Below are 9,798 nucleotides of genomic sequence, written 5' to 3' on the forward strand. Positions count from 1 at the left end.
CAAGAGACATTACTAATCGGCACAGCATCCAGACTGAAGCTCAGAGCCAAGCTATTTTCTGGGAACGCTTCTGTAGAACAATTTTAATTGAAATCTTACGTTTCCACATCATTCGGAATGTGGCATCGGAGTGATGGCCAAAACACTGCTGCTGGTTTTGGGTCTGCATGGTATAATTAATATGTTTACTTTTTTCAACATGTTACGTTTTTTTGTAATGTGGCGAATGTATTGGAAATGTAGTGCAAACGCAGCAATGATACATATGTAGTGACGCTGACACATGTTCTTGCTTTACTAAGAGCCTTTATTTTGGACACAAACACTGTCCTAGGCCCGGGCTTCAGTTCTTGATGCTTGAGCTTCGTCTTCTGTCCAACCGTCCCTTCCCCTTGTGTTTTTCCCTTTCATATTCCTCCAGCCCCCTTTCTTGAAGGTTTTCTCACCCAATTTCTCTCAGCCAATCCTCCTCCTTCTGTAATGGTAGTCAACCGTTACCCTGACAGGCCACCATAGTTTCCCTGCCTTTTACATTTGAATCCCTCCACCAATCAGTTCAACTCTCTGGCCCTAACTAATCCTATTTGATGCCTCCCTGCACCAATCAGAGTCCTTTAACATACTTCCTGACTGTCCATTTGCACCCATACTGTGTTAGGTAAGTAGTCTGTTTTCGGTCTTAATATCGCCCCTTCCCCCCTTAAAAAAGAGCTGTTCCGGCTAACGCTAGGGGAGAGACTGAAAAGCACAACAGACCACGGGAAGCTGAGGAGACGTCCACCTTCAAGGGCCTCGTGTTTCTGCGACCTATGTGAGCCCGTGGCATAACCCAGCAATAATGTGCTTATGTGTCCAACAATGGCAATAAACATTTCATGAACAACCTTGATCTTTTGTCTGTGTATGTGTGAATAAATAATCGTGCGGCGAGTGTATTTTCGGCGGGGGGATTTAGCACATTCCACAATTAGTTAACAACAACAACAAACAAGACTGTGGGAACAACAAGGCGCAACAATCCCCTGCTCCATCCAAGAACAGTGTTAACGTAATCATGCACATCTTGCGTGGGTCCTCGTTGCTGCCGGACCGGCGTACACTGCAGGGTCCCGCGGTGAGCCGTCCTGCATTAGAATCGGTCATGTGGGTGGCACAGGTTAATGTACAGGTAATATAGGTGCTCCGGGCATCAGCAGCGGTTTGTCGGACACCCCAGACTCCGGCCGAACAGAGTATGGAGATGAAATGCATGGGTGATGATAAAGGTAGGCTTTAGGTGCAATGGGTGAATATACAGTGAGGGAAAAAAGTATTTGATCCCCTGCTGATTTTGTACGTTTGCCCACTGACAAAGAAATGATCAGTCTATAATTTTAAAGGTAGGTTTATTTGAACAGTGAGAGACAGAATAACAACAACAAATCCAGAAAAAACGCATGTCAAAAATGTTATAACTTGATTTGCATTTTAATTAGGGAAGTAAGTATTTGATCCCTCTGCAAAACATGACTTAGTACTTGGTGGCAAAACCCTTGTCAGACGTTTCTTGTAATTGGCCACCAGGTTTGCACACATCTCAGGAGGGATTTTGTCCCACTCCTCTTTGCAGATCTTCTCCAAGTCATTAAGGTTTCGAGGCTGACGTTTGGCAACTCGAACCTTCAGCTCCCTCCACAGATTTTCTATGGGATTAAGGTCTGGAGACTGGCGAGGCCACTCCAGGACCTTAGTGTGCTTCTTCTTGAGCCACTCCTTTGTTGCCTTGGCCATGTGTTTTGGGTCATTGCCATGCTGGAATACCCATTCACGACCCATTTTCAATGCCCTGGCTGAGGGAAGGAGGTTCTCACCCAAGATTTGATGGTACATGGCCCCGTCCATCGTCCCTTTGATGCGGTGAAGTTGTCCTGTCCCCTTAGCAGAAAAACACCCCCAAAGCATAATGTTTCCACCTCCATGTTTGACTGTGGGGATGGTGTTCTTGGGGTCAAAGGCAGCATTCCTCCTCCTTCAAACATTGCGAGTTGAGTTGATGCCAAAGAGCTCCATTTTGGTCTCATCTGACCACAACACTTTCACCCAGTTGTCCTCTGACAAACTTTAGACGGGCATGTATATGTTCTTTCTTGAACAGGGGGACCTTGCGGGCACTGCAGGATTTCAGTTCTTCACGGCGTAGTGTGTTACCAACTGTTTTCTTGGCGATTATGGTCCCAACTGCTTTGAGATCATTGACAAGATCCTCCTGTGTATAGTTCTGGGCTGATTCCTCACCGTTCTCATGATAATTGCAACTCCACGAGGTGAGATATTGCATGGCCGAGGGAGATTGACAGTTCTTTTGTGTTTCTTCCATTTGCGAATAATCGCACAAACTGTTGTCACCTTCTCACCAAGCTGCTTGGCGATGGTCTTGTAGCCCATTCCAGCCTTGTGTAGATCTACAATCTTGTCCCTGACATCCTTGGAGAGCTCTTTGGTCTTGGCCATGGTGGAGAGTTTGGAATCTTGATTGATTGCTTCTGTGAACAGGTGTCTTTTATACAAGTAATAAGCTGATATTAGGAGCACTCCCTTTAAGAGTGTGCTCCTAATCTCAGCTCGTTACCTGCAGAAAAGACACCTGGGAGCCAGAAATCTTTCTGATTGAGAGGGGGTCAATTACTTATTTCCCTCATTAAAATGCAAATCAATTTATACAATTTTTTACATGCGTTTTTCTGGATTTGTTTGTTGTTATTCTGTCTTTCACTGTTCAAATAAATCTCCCATTAAAATTATAGACTGATCATTTCTTTGTCAGTGGGCAAACGTTCAAAATCAGCAGGGGATCAAATACTTTTTTCCCTCACTGTACCAACGGTGACGTCCTGACTGTACCCGCATGCATTGCGGCCGATTCACCTCGATAATTTCGACCGTGCCCTCCCATGGCCAATGCAATTTGGGAGAGGTACGTAATGGGACCTGCCAGCAATGCAACCATGCTTTGTCGCTTACTGCCCAGGGAAGTGTATGAACCCATGGCATTGTATTTTGCTCATTAGCAGCCTGAGCTTTCGAGGCGTTCGCCCTTGCCGCTGTCCACGCTTTGTGCAGTCAGTCAAGCATGACCTGTAAGGACGCAGGTCGACCGGACACGCCTGCAGGAGGCTTGCCTAACTGAGTTCCTATGGGAGGTTCAGGTTCCCTGCTGTACACGAGGTAGAAGGGAGAAAATCCGGTGGAGGCATGTGGGGCCAGCTGATATGCTGCCAAGACTCCGGGAACATGGAGATCACAGTCGGTTTGCGTCGTATCTACGACTTGGTAGAACATCGCTGTTAGGGTTCTGTTTAGTCATTCCACCATACCATCCCTTTGAGGGTCGTATGGGGAAGTGCGCACCTTATTTGTGCCCTCCGCCTCGCACACCTCCCGTCGGAGTTTTGATGAAGAAATCCGTCCCTGGTCGATGAGGAGCTGCTCTGGAGGGCCTATATCCATCATGTAACCGTGAAGGAATGCATCAGTAGTTGATGCTGCCTTTTCGTCAGGCAGCGGCCAGGCCATCGGCCACCTTGTGAAATACTCAACCCCCACCAGGAGAAATGTATTTCCACTTGGTGAGCATGGGAAAGGCCCAAGAATATCGAGAGTGACCAATTCGTTGACCCTAGAGACAGCAATGGACTGTAACGGAGGCTGTGACCTGTCTTCAGGTGGCTTCCGACGTGAATGCTCCATGCAACTTGTGACCAAGTCATTGACATCAACAGACATACGCGGCCAGTAGTAATCATGATGCAAAGTCAATAGTGTCTTGCGACATCATAAATGAAATAGCTTGTTTGCATGTTCCTCCTGCATCAATCTGCCCCGCAGGGATGTGGGCACTACCAGACATCGTCTGTGAGCGATTTCGTCCCACTACATCAACAGTCCTTCATATAGTATCAACTGAAATCCTACTGGCGAGGTTGATGCAGATTAGGTCTGCCTTTACTCGTCAGCACAAGGGTAGCAGGTTGGCATTGTGAACCTGCAGCTGTCCCCACTCTGTGTACGTTAGAACCAATGCATAATCCCTGCACGGTTCCTCTGCTGATGGCTCCGTGGGCTGAACCACTGTTATCGTCGCCGGCGCCTCCAGAATGGTAGGCCTACATCGGCCAGCGCACGATGCACGTGTACACAGGTTCTCATGAGGTAAACTTGACAATGGGTTGGTATTCCTGTGTTTTAGACCCTTCCAAAGTACAATTTGGTAGATGTACTTCTGAAATGTCTCTATCCAGCGTGCCAGCTGACCCATGGCTGATCTATGTGCAAGGAGTACTGTAGGGTGGCATGATCAGTGCGGACTGTGAATTTCTTGCTGTATAGGTAGGGTCTATATTGCTGTACAATGTACACAATTACCAGCAATTATCGGCGAGTTACACAGTAACACTGCTCCGCTGGCGAAAGAACGCGACTACTGTAGGCAATGATCACTTCGACCCCACCCTATCACCTGAGAGAGAATAAGCCCTATCCCCAGATAACTGGCATCTGTATCTGGGATGAAGGGCAGGGAGAAATCTGGTTATGCCAGGGGCAGAACATCTGTGAGCTGATCGCGCAGCAGAACAAATGCAGTTTCCTTCTCCACCCCCCAATGAAACCGATGATTCTTGGCTGTCAATGCGTGCAAGGGCTTCACAATTGTGGCAAAATTTGGGACAAACCGGCAATAATATTATGTAAAACCAACAAACTACTCACAACCCACCAATTTTGGGGTCGGCCAATTTCTCACGCACAACGTTTTGTCGGGATCTGTGAAAACACCCGAAATGCTCACAATGTGACCCAAATATTGCACAGACGTTTGCATGAGATGACAATTGTATGGTTTCAACTTTAGGTTGGCTGTGCACACCCAGATAATACCGTGCGGAGCCAAGGCAGATGTTCGTCAAACGTGTGACTGAAGACGATGACATCGTCCAGATATATAAGGCACGAGTCCTACTGCAATCCTACTAGAACCAACTCCATCTGCCTTTGGAACGTAGCAGGTGCCGTTTGAAGTCCCATCGGGAGACAGTTAAAATGGCACAGTCCTTGAGGTGTACGGAACACCGTTTTAGACTTTGAGGACTCGTCTAAGGGCAGTTGCCAAAATCCCGACAGCAAGTCCAATGTGGAAAAATAATTTGCTCCAGATAAGGCGTCTAAGAAATCGTCAATGCGTGGGAGCGGGTATGCGTCAGCCAATGTTACCCGATTAAGGTGGCAAAAAATGCATTAAAAAACGCAGACTGCTATCTGGATTTTTAACTAGCACAACAGGAGCCCCCCAAAGGATAGTGGATGGAGAAATGATCTCCGCCGCTAGCATGTCGTCCACAGCCAATTGTACATTAAGTTTTTCTACCGGGCTCATACGATATGAATGAAACCGAATAGGCAGCAAATCTCCCATTTCGATATGATGGGACATAAAGGACGTGCGGCCTATATCATGCTGCCCCCTGCTGAACACATGGGAGAACTGCAGGAGTGTTGATCTTAATTAACACTGTCGCGTTTCCGACAGCTCCACATTTTCTCCACAAAGCTTTTCTAACCAATTTTTCACTGGCTGATGGCGGTTCTTTATCGACTCCTGGGACCACCGTTTTCATTGTATTATTCGACTCTAAAGATAAAGGAACCACATAGGCTAGCACTGTCCCGGCCTGAACAGTGGTCGGGCCCTCCGCAACATTAAGCACTTGCAGGAACGGTCTTTGGTCCGTGTTCAAGATTGTCTCTGCGCCTACCAATGTTAACCTGCAGGTCGTTACCTTCGATGGGGAGACCACAATCAGCAAGCCACCTATGGCTGCAGAGTTTGGTAGTACATGTTGTTTACGTAGTTTATTGTGAAAATTCGGTCACAGTTCCTATCACCACTGTTTCATTGCTTTTATGGCTTTATTTTGGTGATTTTCGAAAAGTTTTTTGGTTTGGCCATGTTTGTTTGTTGTAGTACAGAGTTAGACTGATGGCCTTAATCTAAGTTGTCTTGTGGTTGTTGTTGTTGTTTGACTTGCATCCCACTGGGATTTTTGCACACAGTGTTGGTGTACGGTGCTTTTACTGCAATATTTTGCTGTCTATTCTTGGATTTTCTATTTGCACATAGTCACTATAAGATGTATTCCTGTTCATGTTTTGTTTTTTGTTTGTTGCGGTTGCACCCGATTCAAGAGCCGAATGGCTCACAGGGTTATACCAAATAAATCAACTTGAAACTTGAACTTGAGTGGACGCTCTGGTTGCTGCAGCTGCCCCTTTTCTGTCACCACTGGTGCCGCCGCAGTCTCTCTCGCATCCCTGGGACATTCTGGATGAAGACTTCATTATCGTCGGACATCGCCGGGGGTTCCTTCGTCGGCTTGGGCGCGACATTTTTCAGAGACCCCACTTTACTGACACCAGTTGTATTGACGCCAACACATGTTCTTGCTTTACTAAAAGCCTTTATTTCGGACACAAAACTATTCCTAGGCCTGGGCTTCGGTTCTTGATATTTGAACTTCGTTTTCTCTCCAACTGTCCCTTCCCCTTGTGCTCTTCCATTTTATATTCCTCCAGCCCCATTTCTCGAAGGTTCGCTCACCCTATTTCCCTCAGCCAATCCTCCTCGTCCTCCTATTATCTAACGGTTGTCAAACGTTACCCTGACAGTCCAGTCTCGTTTCCCCACCTTTACATATGAATTTCTCCATCCATCAGTTCAATTCTCTGTCCCTACCAATCTTCTTTGAGGCCTCCCTGCATCAATCAGAGGCCTTTAGCACATTTCCTGATTGTCCATTTTCACACGTACCATGTTAAGTGGTTTGTTGTGTTTGGTCTTTACACATACGTTAAATATATTTAGGCCGTAAGGCCTGGTGCAATTCCACACGATATATTTCCGTTTGTTGCTGTGCAATTGCTTCAAGGCCTTTTTCAGCAGGTGGCTTCAGCGGTAGAGTGAGTGGCTCAAAATCGCATAGTTGGAAGTTCAAATCTTTGATGCATACCTCCATGGCAGATGCAATAGGTACGTACCACTTTGGGCAAAGTCAAGAATGGTTGTCCTATGCCATTGGAATGTGGAATTTACAAAACTGACGAGCATTGCCTCAACACTCATATGAGCAGGAATCAGTTTTGTTGCCTGATCGCTCAGCCAAATTTCTATCTTAATGCCTGCCACCAAAGTGCTATATTATGGGAAATCACTAAATATGTTGCATCCTCAATAGCACATTTAATCATAGTGTGTAATATGTAAGCACAAATATATGTCAATATCCTGGTTGTCTCGGCCTCGCTGTGCGCTGCGTTGCACCGCTATCCGAGTAGTTAACCTCGCGTCCAATAAACCCTCAGAGCCAATAAACCCTCAGAGAACATCTGACTCCAAACGTCATTTATTGAATTGAACGAGGTAAAACTGGTAAGAAAACAGCACAGATACAGCATCTGTTAATACCCGGAAACACCAACACAATGAATGAACACCACAGCATCATAACATTGTCTTAGATAACATGTTTCTCAACAATATATCCTGGATGGACCAGGCACCTACATTACCACTGAATAGCTATACAAGAGCATAAGCTACTGTGTTACATAAAGGCACATCGTGTATTCATCACACTGCACCCCAAATGTATCGCACTACATATAACACTTAACTGTGGATGATACATTTTGTCATCCTTGCTCTCAAGATCGCAATATAGTTATTTGGGTACAAGTTTGACTCGACTTATTTGATTACAAGTAACATTCAAAATAAGGCAAGTTGCAGGCTTCGTTGTTAACTAGGCCTCGTATTTATCATAACAATTTTACAGCATTATAAAGGCATGTACAGCATTATAAAGATCATTGTAACATTATAACAGCATTGCCAGTATTATAAGAACATAAACGAACTTACAGACAATGCTTCTTAAAGTCCCACAATGGACAATTACAGCTGGCTTCACTGAGACGTGATGTTTGCCGCCATCTTGAATTCTGTGCAATGGCGGAACTCCAGCCTCGTGGTTGAAAGGCTGTCAAATCGTAACTTCCTGTTCACGTGACCAAACTCACCCTCAAAACAGGAAATTCCTGTGTACACCCCCACTCCCGCATTGAGCAAAACACCTGCCGTGAGGCAGAACACTGGTCATTACACAATGAGTTTTACCCATAGAATATTTATATGGAGCCATATCCATTCGATATTAAAATAGCCTTCAGGCAATGATCCATGGCTATGTTTAGTGAGTGCCGAAAGGTAGAGTGTACGCATCTGATGGCATACTGAAATAATTCCATATTTATAGTTCAGAATTGGATCTTGCTTTCCCAATTACTTAGTTTAAATATTATACAGTACAGTATTGGCATAATTGGATCATGTGACACTGCAGCGGTGCTATCCACATTCACACAAAAACATCCACGCACACATGGACACGTGCTCATGTACACTTGTAGACACCTGCATGCAAAAGACAAAGACAAGAATCCCCCCCCCCGTATTGCCTTAACAGACTATTGGGGCAAGTGCTGTTCGCGAGGACCTATGAAGGCCAGCACGGTACACGAAAGGGTGGGTGGCCAGCACCACGCCCGGCCGCCTTTGTCTCCCCAGGGGCGATTATTTAACACACCATACCAGGTACTCATTTGAGGCTGAGGCCCAGGACCGGTTCAGATAATCATCACTGGTGTTGGTAGCCATGAGCGGGGTTTGAATTCATGTCGCCGAGTTCGTAGCGCAGCGCGATAACCACTCCTCTACACCCGCATGCACATACACACACAAGCCCCCATACCCCGTGTCGCCGTGTGGGCTATTTAGAGAAGGGTTCGTGGAGGTGAGAGGGGGTGATGGAGAAAGGTTGGGGGTGGGGAGAGAGGACACCACGAACTCCACAAACCAGGTAACCTGAATTGTGAAATTTTGAAGATCCAATCAAAACCATCACCTTGCCTTACATAGCAGGGATAACTAAAAATATTTCCAAAATCTTGAACAAACACAAGATCCAGGTCCGATTTAACACAGTGCATAAAATTCGTGATCTGATCCCATCTGTAAAGGACAAGATTCCTGACATGCAATATCCCGGCGTCTACAAACTAAGCTGTATCTGCAGCAGCAGTTACATTGGGGAAACTAAACGACATGTCTCGGACCATGTTCGTGAACATAAGGCAGATCTGAAACATGGCAAAACCAATACTTTTGCCATGGCTGATCATTACTTTAATACAGCTGTCTCACATTAAATTGATTTCTCTAAGACGATGGTACTTTGCAAGTCGACTGGCTATCAACAAAGATTCGTTCACGCAGCCATCCATATATACAGACAGACACAATTTCAACCGAGACGACGGTTTTAAACTCAGCAATCATTGGAAATATGTCATCAACCACTTTGGGTCATGACTTGATTTGTGTTTTCTTGTCAACCTCTACAGTCAGAAGTGTAGATGTGTGTAACGAGGTGCAATGCCTCCCCCCCCATCTACACCCCCCTCTCTCCCCCTATCTCTAACCCCCTTCCTCCCCCCATTGTCTACTCCTACATTAGCACTGGCTGACTTACGCCGTGCATCTATCCTCCTCCCATCTCCCCCAGTCTACTCCTACATTAGCACTGGCTGACTGGCTGCCCCGCCCATGCTGTTTGCGCTGCGCAGCCCTCCTCCTTTCATCTCGTCCCCCGCCCACTCACTTTGGAAGCCCTTATAAGCAGTTGAATTTTGAGGCTTGCCCCCTTTTTT

Source organism: Lampetra fluviatilis, chromosome 19 (assembly GCF_964198595.1).
Source record: "Lampetra fluviatilis chromosome 19, kcLamFluv1.1, whole genome shotgun sequence".
In the NCBI taxonomy this organism is placed as follows: domain Eukaryota; kingdom Metazoa; phylum Chordata; class Hyperoartia; order Petromyzontiformes; family Petromyzontidae; genus Lampetra; species Lampetra fluviatilis.